At 45.1% G+C, this 21,104-nt stretch overlaps 1 protein-coding gene across 7 annotated transcripts in view; it reads right to left on the bottom strand.

Annotated features, from left to right (window-relative positions):
* The window catches only part of CHD7 (chromodomain helicase DNA binding protein 7), a 179,228-nt gene that overhangs the window by 121,104 nt on the left and 37,020 nt on the right, over window positions 1-21,104 (bottom strand). Inside the window, exon 1 of one of the 7 annotated variants that reach the window (XM_060287186.2) lies at window positions 1,273-1,691. The exons of the other annotated variants lie outside the window; for them this stretch is intronic. The gene's annotated coding sequence lies outside the window, so the exon portion shown is untranslated. Of the gene's footprint in view, window positions 1-1,272; window positions 1,692-21,104 lie in introns of those variants that run through there. 7 annotated transcript variants of the gene reach the window in all.

Genomic DNA, 21,104 nt, shown 5'->3' with positions numbered 1-21,104 from the left:
GAACACGCCAGGCTTTCGTTCTCCAGCAACACACGCCCGCCCCCCCTCCCCCCTGCCAGAGCAAGTCCCATCACGGGTCCCTCATCCACCCGAGGGCCCTGGGCTCTGGGGATGGACCAGGAGCCATGCGACCACGCGGACAAACTCTAGCTGGACGGACAGTTTCTAGACGATGACCATTCTCATCAGCAGAGACAGAAACACCTCCCCCAAACTGGTCAAAACTGAAACTTTTAACAGAATGAAGTTCAAAATGTCCATGCAGCCCTCACCCTCGCCTTGACCTCTTCTGGGACAAGGCAGACCGGAGCAGGTAGGCGGAAAGGTGGGCAGGCCTGCCCGTAGGCATCCCCTGTTTACAGCACACCGTGTAGACTAACTACTGCTCTGCGCTTTATGCAAACACTTGCTAACAGCTCTGTGTCAGATGAAAATAACCAACTTAAAGAATGTTTCCACAATCAAGACAGGGAAGTGTTTTTGTTGAATGCTAATTAAATCAACGACCTAATAAAGAACTAATTCACATAGGAAAAATGTCCAAAATCTTAAACATCTCTGGAATTTAACTCATTTTTTTTCCTCTTTCATAAGCACTTGAAGCATTGTGTGATACTGCCCAACTTGAAAAAAACAGTATCTTGTTGAAGAATTTCAAAAGGGATATTACAAACAGGCCCCGCCATAAATCCTACTGACACACGTCCACAGGAGCACGGGAATGGGGACGGCTGGGGCGGGACTGGGGACGGCTGGGGCGGGACTGGGGACGGCTGGGGTAGGAGTGGGGTGGAGGCAGCCAGCCCCACCAGAACCCACGCCCCCATTAAGGGGAGAACTCTGCCTCCGGGAAATGTATGTAAACAACATTCCTGCTCGCTGTCAGAACCACAGACAGCACACCTGAGAGGGTCTCCAGGTCAGCAGTACTCAGGCGACAGCTGTCAGCCAAAGCCAAAGGTCTCCTCACTCTGCCGCTAAGTGCCGTGAATTTTCTGATCTACTTTCTCCAGAAACAGAGGTCAGGCGGGTGGAAGTAAGGTGAGCATGAAAGCCATTTTATTTACAGACATGCTGCTTTAAAACCCAAACCAAAGAGAAGTCGAAATCTCCAGTGCCAAATGAAACAAATATTTATAAATTGAATTTACTCCTAAAAAGCCTACGCGGTCAGTCCTCATTTATTCAAGGCTCCTTCTAGCTTTCAAGGAAATAAATACGGGAATGGACTTGATAAGAACTTAAAACCAGCCGTGCAGACTAACCACTTACCAAAATAACCTTTCAAATTAGCTGAAGGAAGGTAACGTCTAGTTGCCTGTCCTGGGTGGCCTTTACAGGATAATGGTGGCTTCATCCTCCAGGGCCCAGCATGTGTCACGGGGAGGAACTGCTACGGACTGGATGTGTTCCCAGCCAGCTCCAGAGGGAAAGGAGCCCGGGGGAGGAGATGGCTCGGTCCACTGCCTGGAGGGGCAGCATGGAGTTGGCACTCACTTTATAAGGCTGAGCAGAAAGGGAAAAAGAACTTGACTACAGGCCCAGGGGAGGGGCAAAACAGAGCACTCACTGCAAGTAATCCTACCCGACACTTGGGTCTCCAGTTCCCGGCTCCTTCCACCAAGAGGCCATTTCCCAGCAGCAGGAAAAATGGCAGCATTACCTGGTACAGCAAACGTGTCACCCACCACAGCTGCGACCACAGTCACGTGAAGTCCGGGCAGAGAAGTCCAAAAACTATGGCTTTAGTGTGTCACCGGTCACCACTTACGCCTGCTGGGGCAGCCACCACGGCCTTCCTGCCCCTTTTCTGACCTCAAGACTCTGGCTGGCGACTATGCTAGGAATCCATCTGGTAGCTGGATTTCATATTTCTGATCTGAGCTAATCTAATTAATTTATTTTTGTCTTTTTTAATTTGATCAAGACCATTTGAATGCCCACTTTCCCAAGTCACAGCTGCAACATTTAATTTTGTTCCTATCAAAGATATTCATTTAAAATTCCTTTTTGGAGTTTGCCCCCTTGTCTACATTCACTATCTACATTTTCTGTGTCTAAATCAGCACTGTCCAATGAGCCATCAAATCAAAGCCATATTTGTCTAAAATTTTCTAGTAGTCACGTTTAAAAAGTAGCCCCAAAGAGAGTGAAATTAATTTTCATTATTTTTATTTAACCAATAAAACCAATTTATTGGTTAAATTTTATTTAACCAATAAAACCAATTTATTTATTGGTTTTATTTAAATAAAACCAATATATGCAAGTAATTACATATTACTTCAACATGTAATCGATAGAGATGAGACAGTTTACATTTTTTGGTACTGAGTCTTTGAAACCCGGCAGTTCACACTTACAGTATATCAATTCCAACTGGCCACATTTCAAGTCAAGAAGGTGCACATGGGCGCAATGGCTACTATACTGGACGGCACAGGTATAGATTATTAAAAAGAAGAGGCAGAAATGCAAGTTATCAGTGTTACCAAATAATTCTCATCATTATCACTTGGGAAATAAATATTCAAGTTGTATTTACATTTGATTTGGCTTTAAATGAAAATCACGTTAAATCTCAAATAGCATTTATGTATTCAAAATATATTTACTGAGCCTCTACTATGAGCCAGGCACTGATCACAGCTGCCAGAGATCTATCAGTGAACAAAAACAAAGTTCCCTTTTTTCCTCATGGAGGTTACAGTCATCTGTAAATGATGAAACTTTTAATTAAAAATTAAGATTCATGGGTTATGGTATAAAAGGTTACGATACCGTTTTACAAAATATTTCTTGGTAATTCATGACAAGTGCTGTGTGTGTGATATTATATACTAAACAGTATAGACACCTATAACGAGGACATAATACATGCTTCTGCTCAGCACCCTACTGGCAAGTCTCTTCTGAGTTCAGAAGGTGCTTGGGGGCGTGTTTAGGGGTGAAGAGAGGCACCATGAGACACCCCAGCTCACAGCATCGTGGACACCATGGAGACTCACTGTGAAACCAATGATGAAAATTTAGAGCCGGCCAACACTTTGGAGACCTCCTAATCCAAGCCCCTCTTCATTGTACAGATGAAGAAACCCTTTTATATACGAGAGCAGTAAACATCTCCAACAAAATATTTTAATGACGAACAACTCCCAGAGACGAAAGAGAAATGTATAGATGAAATGGCAACTCACCAGTGAAGCCTAGACGGGGTCCTATGAAAGGCCTACACGGGGTCCTATTTATTCAGAGATAAGTCACTAGAACAATTGCTGAAACCACCAAACAGAAGAGACTTTCCTTTTAAGAAAATTTTTACTTATACTATCGATAACTTTAAGGAAGCAAGCACATATTAGCACCACATTGAGGCGACTGGTTAATATTTTGGGAAATAAGAAGGATGCAAAGTAGGCAGCCCCCAAAAGTAAACAGCACCCAGAAAACTGCGGACAGAAGCAGGGGGTGTACAACAAACCAAGGTGAAAGAAATAAGTCATGCAAAAATACATATTAAGATTTTGAAGTGAAGTTCTGACTTCCCAAAGGTTACATAAACAATGCGTAACTACTGTGCTCTGCTTAAAGTAGGACGGCATTTGTGTAGCCCAGTTTTAATTTGGTATCACAGTGACCTGAAAAGCTAGAAAGGAGATGGGTGAACACAGGACACCTTTCATTTCGTGGGCAAAATACTTCCTACAGCTCAACCACTTTGTATTCGGTTGTGGAAGTAGAATGCCATCCAGGTGCTGTCCATTTTTTCAAAAGTATCCAACACATGGGGCAAGTAAAAGGGAGCTGCCCTGCAGACGCTAAGACCACCTTAGTGTTCCGTAGCTCGATCTGCATTGTCCTCTTTACTCGTCTCTCCTCCACCTCCCAAGAGCCTAAGGTTTGTGACATTACTTGATCAGGGTTCTCGGGACCGGGTGGAGCCTGTGCCAGCATTTCCAAGGGAGTGTGGAGCAGCGGGAAAACACACCTCCCACCCTCAGCGCAGCCCGGGAGATGCCTCTAGACCCTCACAGCTACAAATCACATCGCGAGGGGGAAGGACCCACGGCTGAGAGGGGAATGGACAGAAGAGAAACGGCTCCACGTGGCTGGGCTTCTCCTCACCCTGAGAGTCCTTCCAGCTCGATCACGAGGCCTATGGATGGTACTCCCCACACAGGGCCCCTAGCAGCCCCCGAAGGGGGCGGGGCGTCTGCCCAGGCATTGACCCCACGGACAGCGACCCAGAGAGAGAGGCGGGAAGCGCCTCCAAGTTACCAGCATCAGTTCATCACCAGTCAGTTCCAGGTTTGCCACACGGACCAAATGATGCCCCTCCCGGACCCCCCCAGCCCGGGCTAGGCTACATTTTCTTCCTCGCTCATGTGTCGGGGCTGTGGCTGTGCTGTCCCACACGGCAGCCTCTGGCCACGTGTTGCTGTTTAAATTAAAACTAAATAAAATTTTAACTTCGGTTGCTCTGTTGAACAAGTTGCATTTCAAGTGCTCAGCACACCCGTGTAGCTGGTGGCTGTGGTGCACGTGTGGACAGTGCACCGGTGGAACCCTTCCATCAGGGCAGAAAATTCTACGGACAGCACTGCTACCGATTTCTTCCTAGAGCTAACGTTCTTAGGTGAAGACCATATTAAATAGTAGCAATTCTCTTTGATGAAAAATTTTTTCTCCTGCGCAGGGATTAGTGTTCTTTCAAAGGTCCATACCTAGCCCTTGTGATGAAATTTATAGTATTCTTTCCATACATCATATTTCATGTTATTAACTATACTTTCAACCTATAAAATTTCTCCTTTCTGTAATGTCTCCCAGCATATATTTCTATTTCTTTTTTCTTTTTGTTTCGTTTTGTTTTGTTTTTTTGGAATCAAGCCATTTTATTGAGGGGCTTCGGGGGAGGGTCGAAAGGCTGGGAGGACAATGAGATTCGACGTCCTTCTCCCGGCCGGCCGGGACCTCCCCAGCTTCAAAGTTGCTGAAAAGGCTCTATTCCTTTCTTTTTCTTTTTTTTTTTTTTTTTTTTTGCGGTACGCGGGCCTCTCACTGCTGTGGCCTCTCCTGTTGCGGAGGACAGGCTCCGGACGCGCAGGCTCAGCGGCCACGGCTCACGGGCCCAGCTGCTCCGTGGCATGTGGGATCCTCCCTGACCAGGGCACGAACCTGTGTCCGCTGCATCGGCGGGCGGACTCTCAACCACTGCACCACCTGGGAAGCCCTCTATTTCTTAATAAATAATTTTTATTATGTTAGGAATGATTCTCAACTACACAAAATTCAGACACTTAGGAATAATTTGAGAATCCTTTTCACTTATAGTTGCCATATTACCATTGCTCTTTAATGAAGTATTTGCAAGCTTAATTTTAACACAAAAAAATCTACACAGCAATAGTGAGGCCACTACTCTTTTTAGTGGCTTCGTGCATTATTTTCATTCTTTTTACTGGAAGAAAAGGATGTGAAGTCTTTCAGAAGGTCTATGTTAGTCCCAAGCACCACATGAAAAATAAAACCAAAAAAAGGAAATAAGAAATGCATTTACAGTTAGCTTCGATTTATATCACTAGGTAGCCTCCAATTTTGCTGGTGTTAGTTGAACAGATATATCTTTCGTTGTGTAAAGCAATGCTGTGCTTTCCGCCAGCATTCCCCATGGCAGTTAAGCTCCCTCCACCCACCCCTTCCACCCAGCCAGATGATGGAAAACCACCCTCAATCTTTCTCAGCATTCATTCACTTAAAAAATATGTAATGAGGGCCAACCCTGCATAAAGCATTTAATAGACACTGGGTATACAGAGTTGAATGAACAGACGTGGCCCCTGTTCCATGCAGCTTGCTGTTCTAATAAAGCCGTGAGGATGTCCTGCATTTCAGTCCACTGACCAACCTGTGGATTCTCCTCCCAAGTATCTCACAAGTCTTCATCCTCCTCCAGTTCATAGTCTCTGATGTAATCAGGCGTCATGGTTTCGTGAAGGACAGAACTTTAAAGGCTGACTGGTTCTCCTGAATCCGGTCTCAACACGCTCGCACAGCTGACTGAATGATCTTGTAAGACACAAAATGTGTCCCCTCTCCTTAAAGCAGTTCCCTAGCTCCCAGGATGGAGCCCCAAAGCTCCAGCAGGTCTCAAGGCACTTTGTATTCAGAGACCCGTCAGCCTCTCCATTCTCTACGCCCCAGTTTCCTTCCCTCTGCCCCTGAAGCCTTCACGAGCACCCAGGCTGGGTCCGTCAAGGCACGGGAAGTTTCCTGTGCATCACCCACTCACCTCCTCACACCTTCCTCACCCCCACGCCGTGCTGTGCGGTCTGACCTCCCACTCGTGGGCTCGGTTCCTTTGTTACCACTCATCCCAGGAAGCAGCCTGACCCTCAGCCCTCCCTGTTATTCCCACCACGCTGGGGGCAGGAGCTACACAAGCACCAAGCACACCTTGTTCTTGTTTCTTTCCCTGCCTCTCTCCCTGCAGACCGCAGCCTTGCCATTTGAAGGAGGGTCCTGGAAGCACTGGCACTCCCCGGGAGCTGGTGAGAGATGCAGGGTCCTGGGCCCAACCCAACCTCCCGCCCCGGAGTCTGCGTGTTATTAACAAGGCGCCCCGGTGATGCCCGCACACGTGCAAGTGTAGCAAAGTCCTGCTGGCAGACTCAGCTCCTCTGGAACTACAGCTGGGATTCCCCTCAATTAACGTGAGAAGGAATAATCAATAACAGGTCCCAAAGAATTACAAAGCAAGTAAAACAAAGGTATGTCATCTTACATTTAAGGAAAGGGAGTCTTGGCATTCCTGACCCACAAAGAAACAATACTGACCTCATCCAAAGAATTAGGAATAACCCTTAGTGACAAGTTTTAACTTGTCAAAGAGAGGACATCTGAAAGTGGTTTAATTTCAAAGATTCATCTGTCCCTCTGCTTGACAATCATTTTTGCAAGACAAAAAAAAAATGCAGTTAATATTAATATCTAATGCTATGTTACATAACACCCTATTTCACAGGTCTCTTGCAGAAATACTTCAGTTATTTCTACACAACTTTGAGGAGTCTGGATATTCTGAGCTGCCTTTCAGATAAAGATGGGTTTTTTGCCTACGTAAGAGTCCTGGGGCTAGTATGTTTTCTTTCAAGGCAACTAATGAAATGGGACTCAGCTAACAGTTTATACTAAGCGCACTGCCTCTGCACTTTTTTTTTTTTCCCTAAATTGGTCGAAAGGCGTATGCTGTCCTATACATAAGTTGTGCCGCTAAAGCACCGGCATCAATGTCCTCAGAGAACAACCTTTACACCCTGCAATTCAACACTGAAATATCACTCCTTGAAATTAACTCCTTGTAAGACTAATAAGCCCAGTGAGAAGACAGCTGACCTGCTCATCCCACCACAGACACCAGGAGAAGATCTGGGGCAACCTTCCTTCCACATGCAGCTCAGCGTGGCCCAGCAGGAGGCCAGTACACATTCCAGGAACACTTAAAATAAGCAACAGTATATGGCAGAAGAGGGATGAGGAAAATCATCTGTATTCAGAGCCATTCATACCATATCCATGTAAGTAAACATCTATGTCAAATATGTGTATCTCTCCCTTATCTTTTTAATGCTTCCCTAATTAATTTTATTGTAGGTGAAGGGGAAAGCAAATGAAGAGAGACAGGTCCAGAAGTAAGAAAATGGAAATTCTTTGTGTAATTTGTTTGGGACTGGGAAAAATTCAACTTTGGAAATGTACTTCAACCCACTTGACAGGGAGGTGTATAGTGCAGACTAAGGGGAGAGTAATACAAATTTTACACAGTGTGGTGATCACTAGTGTATCTTGCTTAACATTGTAAAACATCCTGGGATAGTTTAGACAAAACCTGGCTGGTCTATAAAGGTAAATGACACCACATGTTTACTAACCCACTAAAAAAAAAAGTCATTTGAAAATATATTTTCCCACTCACTCTAGATCTATTTCAAGCTACTGGTTTGACACACACATGCACGCACACACAGGCAGGCACACACATCTGGGTGAGGCCTAGCCTACAAGGAGTGAGCATACGATAGGAGGAGGGATGGAAGGTGCAGCCCGGGACCACCGCCCCATCCTGAGATGCCCTGGGTGATCCCGAGCTCCTAGGCAGCGACCCTGAATCACTGGAGGACGCCAAGGGCAACATGCTGAGGGGGTGAAGACACCGTGAGCAGCCAACTGCTCCTGTAAGAACCACGCTTTCTGTACACTTACTGTGGTTGTCACTGATTAACTAGCTCATCTGGCAGTTGCCTACATTCTTTTGCATTTTAAAAGGTTCTGGAAAGCTGAAAGGGGGATCTTGCCTCATAGTCTTGGGAGAGTTTAAAACTGTACCCCAATTCTGCTTGGTTGAAATGAAGGGAGAGAGAGTGTGGTTAAACAGTCTCCTCTGATACACACACCTCCAATGTTCTTTTCCTTCGGGGGGCGGGGTGGGAACCCCTTCGGCAACACCACAGCTGAAAATTATCTATTTTCCCTGCGAGAGCAGAGCGCATGTGATGACAAGGGAGCCTTATCCATCACGAATAAACCCGAGCTCAGAGCCAGGCCAGTGTCACAGGACACCGAGGGCAGAGGTCACATGGCAACCTGGAGGGTGTTCTAAGATGCCATATTTCATGCAAAAGAGAAATACACAGGAATTATATAAATCCAAACTTCCATCAGGGAAGTGAGCAATATAAAAGTCAAACAGGGGACTTCCCTGGCGGTCCAGTGGTTAGGACTCCGTGCTTCCAATGCAGGGGACGCAGGTTCCATCCCTGGTGGGGAAACTAAGATCTGCACGGCGCGGCCAGAAAAAAAGAAAAAAGGGAAACAGAACTGTTAAGGAGGGTCGAGGACACCTTTGGAAGAGTATTAGAGAAACTATTTTGGAAAACTGACCATGGTCTCAAAAAGCTCAATCTATAGACAAAAAAATGGAAGAAAACAAATTTCACTTACTCTGTGACTACGGTATTAAATTACTCTTTCAAGAAATTATATTTGAGAAAGGAAATGGAATTAAGGCTGGAATATACAGTAAACAGTTTGCATTCATTATTTCATAATCATTCTGACATAAAACAAAGTTGGAAACTCTTTTCCATACGTACACTTATGAATGCAAGCTGCTTCTACAACGCCACCATAATCAAAACTATGTGACAGTCAAAACCATTATCAAAAACTATTACAATAAAATAACTAGTATTAAAACTATCCATTTCATGCAACTAAATAAGCCTGATATCTCTTAGCTACATTAAATGTCTTCATGCATATTTGCATATAATAAAAGACAAAAGATTTATCCATAAACTATGTGTATATTTTTCTGCATCCATAGCAAAGGCTCAACCCTAACCGGGCCCCTTTCCTCGTTGCCCCGAAATCTTCTGAGCCTTTCCCCCAATGCGCTGTGTGCCGTGGGGAAAAGTAACTTTATGAAATATCTTTTATATTTTTCTAAGGAAACTAATTCATAACCTAAATCTGCTTCCAAAAAAGCTACAGTACAGTCTGTAACACATTCTTTTATGTAACATACGTACATATACGTAACGCATATCTGACTGCATCACCAAACTCTTCTGCATCACTGAAAGCCTCCTGTAATGACCTGCCTCACATACTCCCCCTAAAAATTACTCGACTAGCCATCTTCCATCTCTCCACGGTTGCTGTGCCATTTTTAAAGTTTTATTTATTTATGGCTGCGCTGGGTCTTCCCCGCTGCGTGCGGGCTTTCTCTAGTTGAGGAGAGTGGGGGCTACTCTTCTTTGTGGTGCGCGGGCTTCTCACCGCGGTGGCCTCTCCCGTTGTGGAGCACGGGCTCCAGGCGCACGGGCTTAGTTGCTCCGTGGCATGCGGGATCTTCCCGGACCAGGGCTTGAACCCATGTCCCCCTGCACTGGCAGGCGGATTCTTAACCACTGCGCCACTAGGGAAGTCCTGCTGTGCCGTTTAAAAGGAGAACTGCATGCTGGTGACAATCTTCTAGCTTTACAACTCCTTGTTTGTGTAATGACCTGCTCCAGCCTTCAGACTAAACTTTCCAGAGCAACGTGACCTGGTGCACTTCCCATCAACAGGGTCCAAAGGACCCGGCAATCTCTTCTCCCCACTTTATGTTCTACCTATCCTCTGGTGTACCCAAGAAAGGAATGCATTAAATGCTATTTATTGCTTATTGCAGTTGTACACCTTTCCTCCAAAAAGTCCAAAGTTCCCTATACACTGCTTTCTCACCTATTTTAAGCTCCATCAATAATTGCTAACCATCCAATTTCAAGTACCATTAAAAACTATAATGTTATCTGGCACTCAAAAAGAAAACGTTTGAAATAAATTTTGATTATAAATTTCACCTGGCCCCTTTGATCCGCAGCTTCTATTTTAAAATTTCCGATGTAAATCTAGTATTTAAAAAGTAACCACGTGGGGCTTCCCTCGTGGCACAGTGGTTAAGAACCTGCCTGACAATGCAGGGGACACGGGTTCGATCCCTGGTCCAGGAAGATCCCACATGCCGCGGAGCAACTAAGCCCGTGCGCCACAACTACTGAGCCTGAGCTCTAGAGCCCGTGAGCCACAACTACTGAGCCCGCGAGCCACAACTACTGAAGCCCGCACACCTAGAGCCCGTGCTTCACAACAAGAGAAGCCACTGCAACGAGAAGCCTGCGCACAGCAACGAAGACCCAACGCAGCCAAAAATAAATAATAAATAAATAATAATAATAAATTTTTAAAAAGTAACCATGTGAACATGTTGAAAATACCTGCTTCTTGATAAATCATTTTTAGTAAAATCATTTTTCTGCATTATAATATTGGTTGTGTGTTCATACAAATGCTTTGAGTTCTTGAGTTTGTTTTCTGTGAATTTCTTCTGACCCCTCCAACACTATCAGCTATTGTGTTGCCCTTGGGGAAGTGTTTCGGTGGAGATAAGCACGGCAAGCCAAGCATAACACAGGCGCCCTCCCCAACAGTCCCTGTGTTGTCCAGTACAGGATCCAGGAGCCCCGTGTGGCTATTTAAATTTAAATTAACTACAACTACAAAACATTTAAAATCCAGTTCCTCTGTCACACCAGCCACGTTCAAGCGCTCAACAGCCACTCGGGTGGCTACGGAACGGGACACAGCAAACACACAGCTCAGCTGACTTGTCATCATGACAAGAAATTCACAGGCAGCGCTGGTCTAGAAGACTCTGCCTAAGCTGAGACCTCAAGGGCAAACAGGAGATTGGCAAGTAGAGGGTCTGGGCAAGAGGGAGGTAGAGAGGCCTGAAAAGTCCATTTCCGAGGTGTAAGGATCTTAAGCAGAGGCCAGATCGTGAAGGGCCTCATAATTCATTCTGAATTCATGCAGAAGTCAGTCTAAAGTTTTTCAGCGATGCTGTTTAGAAAGACGTACATCTTATTTTTTAAACTGAAGTATGATTTATAATATTGTGTTAGCTTCAGATGTACAGCAAAGTAATTCAGTTATATGAATATACATATATTCTTTTTCAGATTCTTTTCCCTTATAAGTTATTACAAGATATTGAGTATAGTTCCCTCTGTTATAAAGTAGGCCCTTACTGTTTACCTATTTTACATATAGTAGTGTGTATCTATATTAATCTCATACTCCTAACTTATCCCTCCCCCACCCCCTTTCCCCTTTGGTAACTATAAGTTTGTTTCCTGTGTCTGTCAGTCTGTTTCTTAAATAGATTCATTTGTATTATTTTTTAGATTCCACATATAAATGATATCATATTAATATCTCTGTCTGACTTCACTTAGTATGATAATTTCTAGGTCCACCCATGTTACTGCAAATGGCATTGTTTCATTCTTTTTTATGGTTGAGTTATGGAATGAGTTATGGAATGAGTTATGGTTGAGTTATGGTTGAGTTATGGAAAAAATATTTTCCATTGGGGGTGTGTGTGTGTGTGTGTGTGTGTGTGTGTGTGTGTGTGTGTGGTATGTACACACCACATCTTCTTTATCCATTCAGAAAGATGTACATTTTAGACAAAATCTCCCTTACTAAAATATGGATCACAGATTGGGAGGGGGGAAATATTACAAGACTAGGGCCAGGAAGACCAGTTTGAAGGCTCTTAAAGGAATTCAGTAAGAGATGATGGTGCAGAAAAGAAGGGGATGGAGATACTGGAGACAGGACACCAGCCATCTGACTCGGTTTCTGATTGGATGCTGGAGGGTGAAGAAGCATCTAGGAGGACAGGACTCTGGCTTGGGTAACTGAGCAGATGGCAATACCGTGCACTGAAACATAGGGAACAGAAGAGGAGGAGAATTCACACGGGGGGAAGGGGGAGGTGCAGAGAAAGTCCGCGAGGAGCTACCCAGTTAGCAGCACAATGTAAGAGCGAAGAGCACTCCAGGGAGAGAGCAGAGCTGAAGACGCAACTATTCAAGTCACTACAGACAGAAGCAGGGCAAAGTCTAGGAGCAGATGAGATCACCCAGAGAGCACGGTCAGACATATCCTAAACGGACAAGAGAAGAAAACAAGGACAGAATCCTGCAGAATACCAACACTTACAGAGCAAACAGCAGAGTCAGCCAGTAAGACAGAAACAAACACCACAAAGAGGCTGTGAGGAAGAAGCGATCAAAAAGTTCAAATGCTTAAAAAAAAAAAAAAAAAAAAAAAAGTTCAAATGCTATAGAGAAAGAAGTGTCCATCAGACTCCACCAGTAGGAGATTAGTAACTGTTAAGAGGGGTTTCTATAAAGTAGTGGTGGCAGAAGCTGAAGTGCTCAGTTATGGTGATGATAGGTGGGGAGAAACAGTACAGAAGGCTCCCGACTGTGGACCGAGAAGGGGAAGGGCCGGGAGTCGTGGGCGTGGACAGATCAAGGACTAGTATTGTTCTCCCCAGCGTGAGAGAAACTGGGTTGTGTTCCCGCACAGGCCGGGTAACCCTGGGCAGGTTCTTTAGCCTCTGTGTGCCTCAATATAATATGGGGATGGTAAGAGTATGTATTTCACGGGTTATTAGAATTAAGCGCGTTAATATTTGTAAAGCACTTAGAACAGTGCCTGCCACTTAGTAAAACATACAAACACTAACAGAAGGAGAGCACGGAGAGCAAGAGTCTGAGAAGTGGCGCAAAGAAGGGGAAGAACCAGCGCACGCATCTCTGAAGAGGGGAGATGAGTGAGAGCCACAGCACAGGACACGAGACCCTCTTGCACTGGGACAGTAAGGGGGGCGGGTGCAGAGGCTAAGTGGTAATCAAGAGAACGTGGTCTCATCCCCATGGCTTCAACTGGCTTGAATTCAGAGGGAGGCGCTGGTTGCGAGGTGCGAATTTTAAAGAAAGAAATGGAAGAAGACACAAATAAATGGGAAGATATTCCATGCTCATGGGTTGGAAGAATTAATATTCTTAAAATGTCCATCCTACCCAAAGCAATCTACAAATCTACAATCCTTGTCAAAACGCCAATGGCATTTTTCAAAGAAACAAGCGATCCTAAAATTTGTATGGAACCCACAGAAGACTCCGAGAAATCGGCTGAACCAAGTGGCAGAGTCAAAGGGCACTATGAACCCAAGGTCTGAGACCAACTGTGAATGACGTCCTGCTCTAGAACTTCCTTTTCTCAACTGTAAAGTACAGATAATACCACCAACCTCTAATTCATGAAGACGAGAGTGTATACATAAAGCGCCTGACACAGCGCTTGGCACACACGTAGTACACAATGCAGATGATCTCTTTCTCCTTCAACATGAGAAATTTAGATACACAAAGTATGTCGACCAGGCTGTGTGGCCTTGACCCAGTTACTTAGCCTCTCAGTTCCTGGTTTCTCACCTGTAGGGTGCGGAGCTGGAAAGGTAGCTGAACAAAATGGCAAACATCCCTCCACTAGAAGACCGTAACCTAAGTAGCTGTGCAATTAGACTTATGCAAAGTATAGCTGTCATCTTCTGAAACTCACACTTTTTTTTTTTTTTTTTTTGCCGTACGCGGGCCTCTCACTACTGTGGCATCTCCCGTTGCGGAGCGCAGGCTCAGCGGCCATGGCTCACGGGCCCAGCTGCTCCGCGGTATGTGGGATCTTCCCGGACCGGGGCACGAACCCGTGTTCCCTGCGGACTCTCAACCACTGCGCCACCAGGGAAGCCCTGAAACTCACACTTTTAATGGTAGGAAAATAATCAAAATTTCAAGAAGCACAGATAATTGATGAAAAGTGATTATAAAGATAAATTACACACACATATACGTATCATGTAAATAATTCAGTGAAGCTTCAGTTTTAAATGTAAAATTGCTCGGACCCACTAGTATTTCTAAAGCAACTGTTGCTCCCTACACACAAATTAGCACCTGGTTTACACAGCAAGACTATGAAGCCATCACTTCTCAGAACACGTTCACTTGTCATAGGAAATCCCTCGGCCTCAGCCCACCTGGGGAAAGAGAGGTCAGGGCCACAGGGTACCTGCTGGTACCACCTCTAGGACAAAGGCCTCGGACATCTCCCAGGTCCTTTCCTGAATGTCTGGAGCCCAGGCAGCCACCTGAAGCGAATTTCCCAGAAGAGGGAAACCTCACGCTTCCTTTCCGCAGCAGAACTGGCAGCACACTCTCCCCGCCGAGCACCAACAGTGGACGCTCTTGGCCACACAACTGCGATTCCTCCATTAACTTAACAACATTAGTGTACAGAACACAGCTATATACCAGGCACCCTAGAAAGCTCTGAAGTAAGAGCTGGGTGCTGGATATATTCTTTCCATTTCCCATTTATTTGCTGAACAAACTTAAGTGCGAAGTAACTTCTTTAACTTCCTTTTCCACTAACAAAGCAGGTTACTGTCAACTGTCATCTTCAGGGATGCTGTGAGGATGACTTAACTACTTCAAATTCCTACCGAAAATATGCTTAGTAAGATAGAAAATATATAAAAATGTTTATTCTCCACTTCGATTAGTCTCGAAGGTCTAGGTTGGGACGCTTCTTCCCTGAGAAGCCTTGACAATGCACATGGGAAGACTCTCTCATCAAGAAGCCACAAGAGATTTCACCTTCAAACCATCCTTGACCTCGGCTTCCACTATTTCTTTAGAACATCTTCTTCCCTAACAACCCACGATCAGGGTGTTTCCCCGCGTCTGGAGTCCAGAGCAGGGCACCTCTGCCAGACGGGTCCCTGCCTGGACCCCTCACCCCGAGGAGCTGGGGGACCCCGGCCACGGCCCCCAGAGCCCCAGGCTCTTGTCATGGTGCACATCTCACTGTGGCCAGGATGAGCAGGTGCACAGACGTGCTGGTGGGAAGAGTAAGAAAACTAAGAGCTCTTCCCAACAAGTAATCCACAAAGACTGGACTTTCTAGTTCTTGATACGGGAAGGCACACTGCAAACACCCAAATGTTCTATTTGCGGATCCGGCCACCTGTTTCTATACTCACCCCCAGGCTTACCTGCCCTTTGGTTTTCTGTGTCTAACCACCCTGGGCAGCTTAAGGGTTTAGATCAGCATTTTCTCATCCTTTAACTTTTAGCGGCCGCTGTCAAACATTAAGTTTACAAATGTTAGAAGTTTATAAAGGGCTTCCCTGGTGGCGCAGCGGTTGAGAGTTCGCCTGCCGATGCAGGGGACACGGGTTCGTGCCCCGGTCCGGGAAGATCCCACATGCCGTGGAGCGGCTAGGCCCGTGAGCCATGGCCGCTGAGCCTGCGCGTCCGGAGCCTGTGCTCCGCAACGGGAGAGGCCACCGTAGTGAGAGGCCCGCGTACCGCAAAAAAAAAAAAAAAAACAGTTTATAATATCACCGCCTCTCATCAAAGATGAATGATGCCCAATCGTGACATCTCTTCAACACTTCAGAAAAGCCTGTAACCGTCTTGGAGACAGAAATGAAGAAGAAACATCAGGGCCAGGGAGGGAGGCAGAAGAGCAGCACCGAGAAATTTGGGGAAAACCAGCTCGATCTGGATCTGGCTCTGACACTCTCTCTACCTCAGGCAAATTAAAGCAGGTCTGTGGACCTCAGCTTCCTCAACCACGAAAATATGAAAGTAAGTGTTCCATCACCTCCCCCAAAGGGATACTTAGACATGATCTCATTTCACTGTCGCAAGTGGCTATTCACAAACCACACCCGGCAGGCAGACAGTAACACTAGCTGCCCTCCCCACATCTGCACCGACCTTAACCTGCCACCTTTTGAGGCAGACGCAGGGCTGTCAGGAAGGGACAGGATGGCTGCAGACAAGTCCCCTGCAGGGCACCCTCCCAGATTACAGGGGAATCCTACTTTCATGCCTCGGGAACCTGGGAACCCCAGAACGGGAGCACTAAAAGACCAAAGCTCTAATCCGATCACTTGACCTTACACAGAGGCGCTGAGGAGACACGTGCTTTGTTCAAGGTCACCCAGCTAGTCAGGGACAGAGCCAAGGCTCATGCTCGGTCCCCAAGACTGGGGCCAGTGCTACTGTAATAAACATCCTACACTGCGGAAGAGCGTGCCCCCTGTTCTCAGACTAGACAACTGTATTTATGCATCATCGGGAAAATGTTAACAGACAGTGGAGGCAATACGGTTTTAAAACAGGACACCCAAACACGATCTATGGAGTGAGCTCTAGTCATAACTTGAAGCCGTTCCAAATAAGGCGGCATTCTAAAACGTCCTGACGTGGTATTCTGTCTCCAAGGTCACTACGCTGAAGCAACATTCATTTGCATAATGTCTGGTGTATTAAGTCAACTGTATTATGAGGAATTTTTTCTTTTAACCAGCAGAGTATACTTGCGTCCCCAAAATGCCTCTGAGAAGCCTTTATACACACAGACACCTGCTCTCTACACCACCATTCCTGTACCCCTGCATCCTTCTAGATGGTGGTGCATGTCAGAAACCATCCAATTCAAGGCAGATACAGAAATAGGTTGTACGACTGAGTTGCAACCTTTTTTCAAAGAGCACCACTTCGACTTGGGGGGGGAAGAAAACTGAAAAACTATAGTTATTCAGACATGAGCACTTGGCAGGCATTTTCCTCAAAAGTGAACAAAATAAGTCTGTCACTTCAAGGAAAACAATTGACAGTTTTGTTGCCAATGACAGAATTTGAGTTTTCAAAGCAAAAATCAGAATTTTGGAAAATCTCTATCCATCATCACGAACTTGACAGCTTCCCAATACCTAAAGACTTTTCTGATTAGATGGGTGGTGATATTAACAAATGTGATATTTTTTAATATTGTATAATGAAATGTGTCAACATTTCTGTAATTCACTGAAGCAATATTTTCCAAATTACCAACACATGATGTTACAAAACCATGCACAGATAAAAAACCCATGCAAAGTGCAAAACACACCAACGAATTTTAATGAAACCAAATACAAAAATTTCACTCATAGGATTTCAGAGTCCACATTGCAACTAACCTTTAGGAAACTACCCCTTATGGTTTTAGTGTAATATCAAATTATCTGAAAAGGCTCTTCAAATACTCCTCCCTTTTCAATTACAAATCTGCATGCCAGATTTTCTTCATGTTCTTCAACCAAAACAACATATTACAACAGATGGAATGTACAGCAGCTATCAGAATCTGTCTTCTCTTGAACCAGACACTGAAGAGGTTTACAAAAATATAAAGTAATGGGGGGAGGGGCAATATACGGGTAGGGGATTAAGAGGTACAAACTATTAGGTATAAAATAAGCTACAAGGATATATTGTACACTTAGCCATAAAAAAGAATGAAATAATGCCACTTGCAGAAACATGGATGGACCTAGAGATTATCACACTAAGTGAAGTAAGCCAGACAGAGAAAGATAAATATCACATGGTATTGCTTAAAAGTGGAATCGAAAAGAAAAGAAAAAAACAGAAAACAGAGAAACAAACTTATGGTTACCAAGGCGGAAAAGGGGGTGGGGGAAGGGATAAATTAGGAGGTTGCATGCAATTAACATATACACAGTATTACATATGAAATAAACAACAAGGACCTACTGTATAGCACAGGAATTATACTCAATATTTTGTAATAACCTATAAAGGAAGAGAATCTGAAGAAGTGTGTGTGTGTGTATATATATATATATATATATATATAAAAAACTGAATCACCGTGCTGTACACCTGAAACTAACATACTAACACAATACTGTAAATCACTGCACTTCAATTAAAAATAAATAAAATAAAATAGAGGATATTTTTTATAAAAGGATATATTGTACAACATGGGGAATAGAGCCAGTATTTTATAATAACTATAAATGGAATATAACCTTTAAAAATTGTGAATCACTATATTATACATCTGTAACATACAATATTGTACTGCAATTAAAAATTTTTTTTAATAAATATAAAGTAACGTCCTTCATTCTCACTAAATTTTTGTTTGGGAAAATAATTATCTTTCATAAAAATTATGTTGTTTATATTAGTATGTAATGGGCTTAATGTTATTTGAAATTAACTAAATAAGATGTTTAAACAGTTTACATTTCAAATACAGTAAATCTCAATAGATATAACCCACATCAGCAACAGCTCTTTGGGGTTCTCGATAAGAGTATAAAGTGGCCGTGAGATCACAAAATTTGAGAACCACAGCTCCAAATGATTCAGAGCCTCATCACTGGTCAACAACATTGCTGAAAATGCAATACACCTACCATTAATTATACTCACACTTAAAACGTGTATACCGTAAAACATTTTAAACGTGGCAAAACAAAAAACGAAACCAAAAAAAAGACCTTTCAAACACAATACCTGGCCATGAAAAGCAAGTCTTACCCGTGGAGAACTAGAAACTTGGTAATTTCCGACGCCACAATCACCAAAAGAGACACAGCCACCCTTGACAGGGGAGAAGGTGACACTCCCCAGGCCGCCTGGCTAAGATGCTCGGCTTTCAAGAGAAGCTGGGTGAGGGATGCAGACAAGAGAAGAAGGTAAAGAGAATGTCCCCGCAGCCAGCAAGTCAAATAACCGGGGAAGTGTCCAGGGCGGAAAAGCAACAGGGCGCGTTCCCTTTGCTTTGAGTTTACTAGCAAAACTCTCCGGCCTCCATCCCTTCGTTCTTCTCTTCCTCAAGGATGTGACACATCCGCTCCCGCCACTTCGTCTGAAGGGTAGGAAGACCCAAAGCTTTTATTTTATGTATGTATCGTAGCTTCCATAACCCTATGAGATGAACAATATAAACATTATCCCCATGTCACAAATGATGGAACTGGGTTTAAAAAGACTTCCATAGATGGGTGGGTGCACCAGCATCCCGACCCCAAGTCTCCTGGGCTCTTGTCTGAAGCCCTTCCACACACTGCTTAGTGGTTCTCAAGTGTGGTCCTACACGAGAAGCATCAACGCCACTGGGAACTTGTTAGCAACTTGACTTCTCAGACCAATCCAAGCCTATTAAATTCGAAATTCTTGGGGTGAGCCCAGCAATCTGTGTTTCACAAGCCCTCCAGGTGCTTTTGATGTTTGAAGCGATGGCCTACGAACAATGATACCCTAGGCAGACACCCATCTGTCAGGACAACTATCTCAGTTGCTGGAGCTTCCACAGGCTGGGGGGCTTAAACTACGGGACTTCATGTCTCACAGCTCTGGAGGCTAGATGTCCAAGCTCAAGGAATTGGCAAGGTAGGTTTCATCCTGGGGCCTCTGCCCTTGGTGTGTACATGGCATCACTGCATTGTGTCCCACATGACCTCTTTGTGCCAAAGAGGGGAGAGAATTCTTTCTCTTCCTCTTATAAGGCCATCGATCCTACTCGGTGAAGGCCCCACCCATGTGACCTCATCTAACCTGAACTGCCTCCATTAAGGCCTATCTCCAAACAGTCACGTTGGGATTGGGACTTCAGCGCATGGATTTGGGGGGACACGGTCCAGTGCATAACCAACTTCAGAAGGAATGCTTGGGCCCCATGCCAAGGCTGGCACTGCTGGTCCAGGAGCTCACCTGCAGAGCCCGAGAGATGCCAGGGCAAGGAGAAAGGGGTTCACTTGGAAGAGCAGCACCCGTCAAGGCAATTCCAGCCCTGATGAGGGCCCAGAGCAGCTGAGCAACTCAGGGGCTCCCACAGGAGGGGAGGAGGGAGGGAAAGCCACCTCCCACACTGGTGCCTCATGCTGGCGGTGGCATTCACTCAGCTGCCAGGCTCCAGATGCCCTCACTCATGTAATCCTTGTCACCCCTGTTACAGGAATGGAAATGGAGGATTTAAAGGTTAAGTAGCCCGCCAACGAGCCGCTGCTGGTCGCACCAGCAGTGAGAGGCAGATTCCCAAGGCTGCTCTCAGAGCCAGCGGTCCTAACCTCTACTCTCTCCTAGAAGGGAGAAAAGGGCACAGGCTCACGTGGGATCTTCAACCAGAGAGCGATTCCAGGTGCCAGAGGCCACAAAGCACTTGACGCAGGGGACGGAAGCTAAGGAAACACGGAAGACCGTAACACACATGGAAAACACCCGACTTCACGGACAATGAAAGAAGGGCACCTACCAAATTGGCAAAGGACAATGACGTCCCAAGTTGGCAAGTGCAGAAAAAATGGGCAACCCCACACCACGGAAAGGACGGTGAACTCAGAGGACAGGCACCCTACAAGATGGACACAGCCTGGGACCCCAGGACACCCCTTCCTAGGAACGTGCTCTAAATAGGGTGCATGCAGATGGACAAGAAGGGCGCATCTTCACAGCAGCACTGATTTCAACAGGGAAACGTGGGAAATGACCTAAATGCCCATTAAAGGAGGATGGGCAAATGAAGTGACACGGCATAGGATGTCACTGTCTGAGCTATTTGAAAAGATGAAGTACAGCGCCATGTATAGATATGAAAAAATCAGCCACAGTATTATGAAAAAAGGGAGTTGCCATATGTACAGTATGTTTGCACCGTGACAACCTTTCTCCCGCTAAAAACCTAGAGGAATAATTTGTATTCCAGAGTTTATCGGGATGGGGGCTTTCATCTTCTACTTTATACATGTTTTATGGGGTGAATCTTTGGGAATG

The sequence above is a fragment of the Globicephala melas genome, chromosome 17 (assembly GCF_963455315.2).
Source record: "Globicephala melas chromosome 17, mGloMel1.2, whole genome shotgun sequence".
NCBI classification, from domain to species: Eukaryota; Metazoa; Chordata; class Mammalia; order Artiodactyla; family Delphinidae; genus Globicephala; species Globicephala melas.
This window is presented reverse-complemented; position numbering and strand designations above follow the sequence as displayed.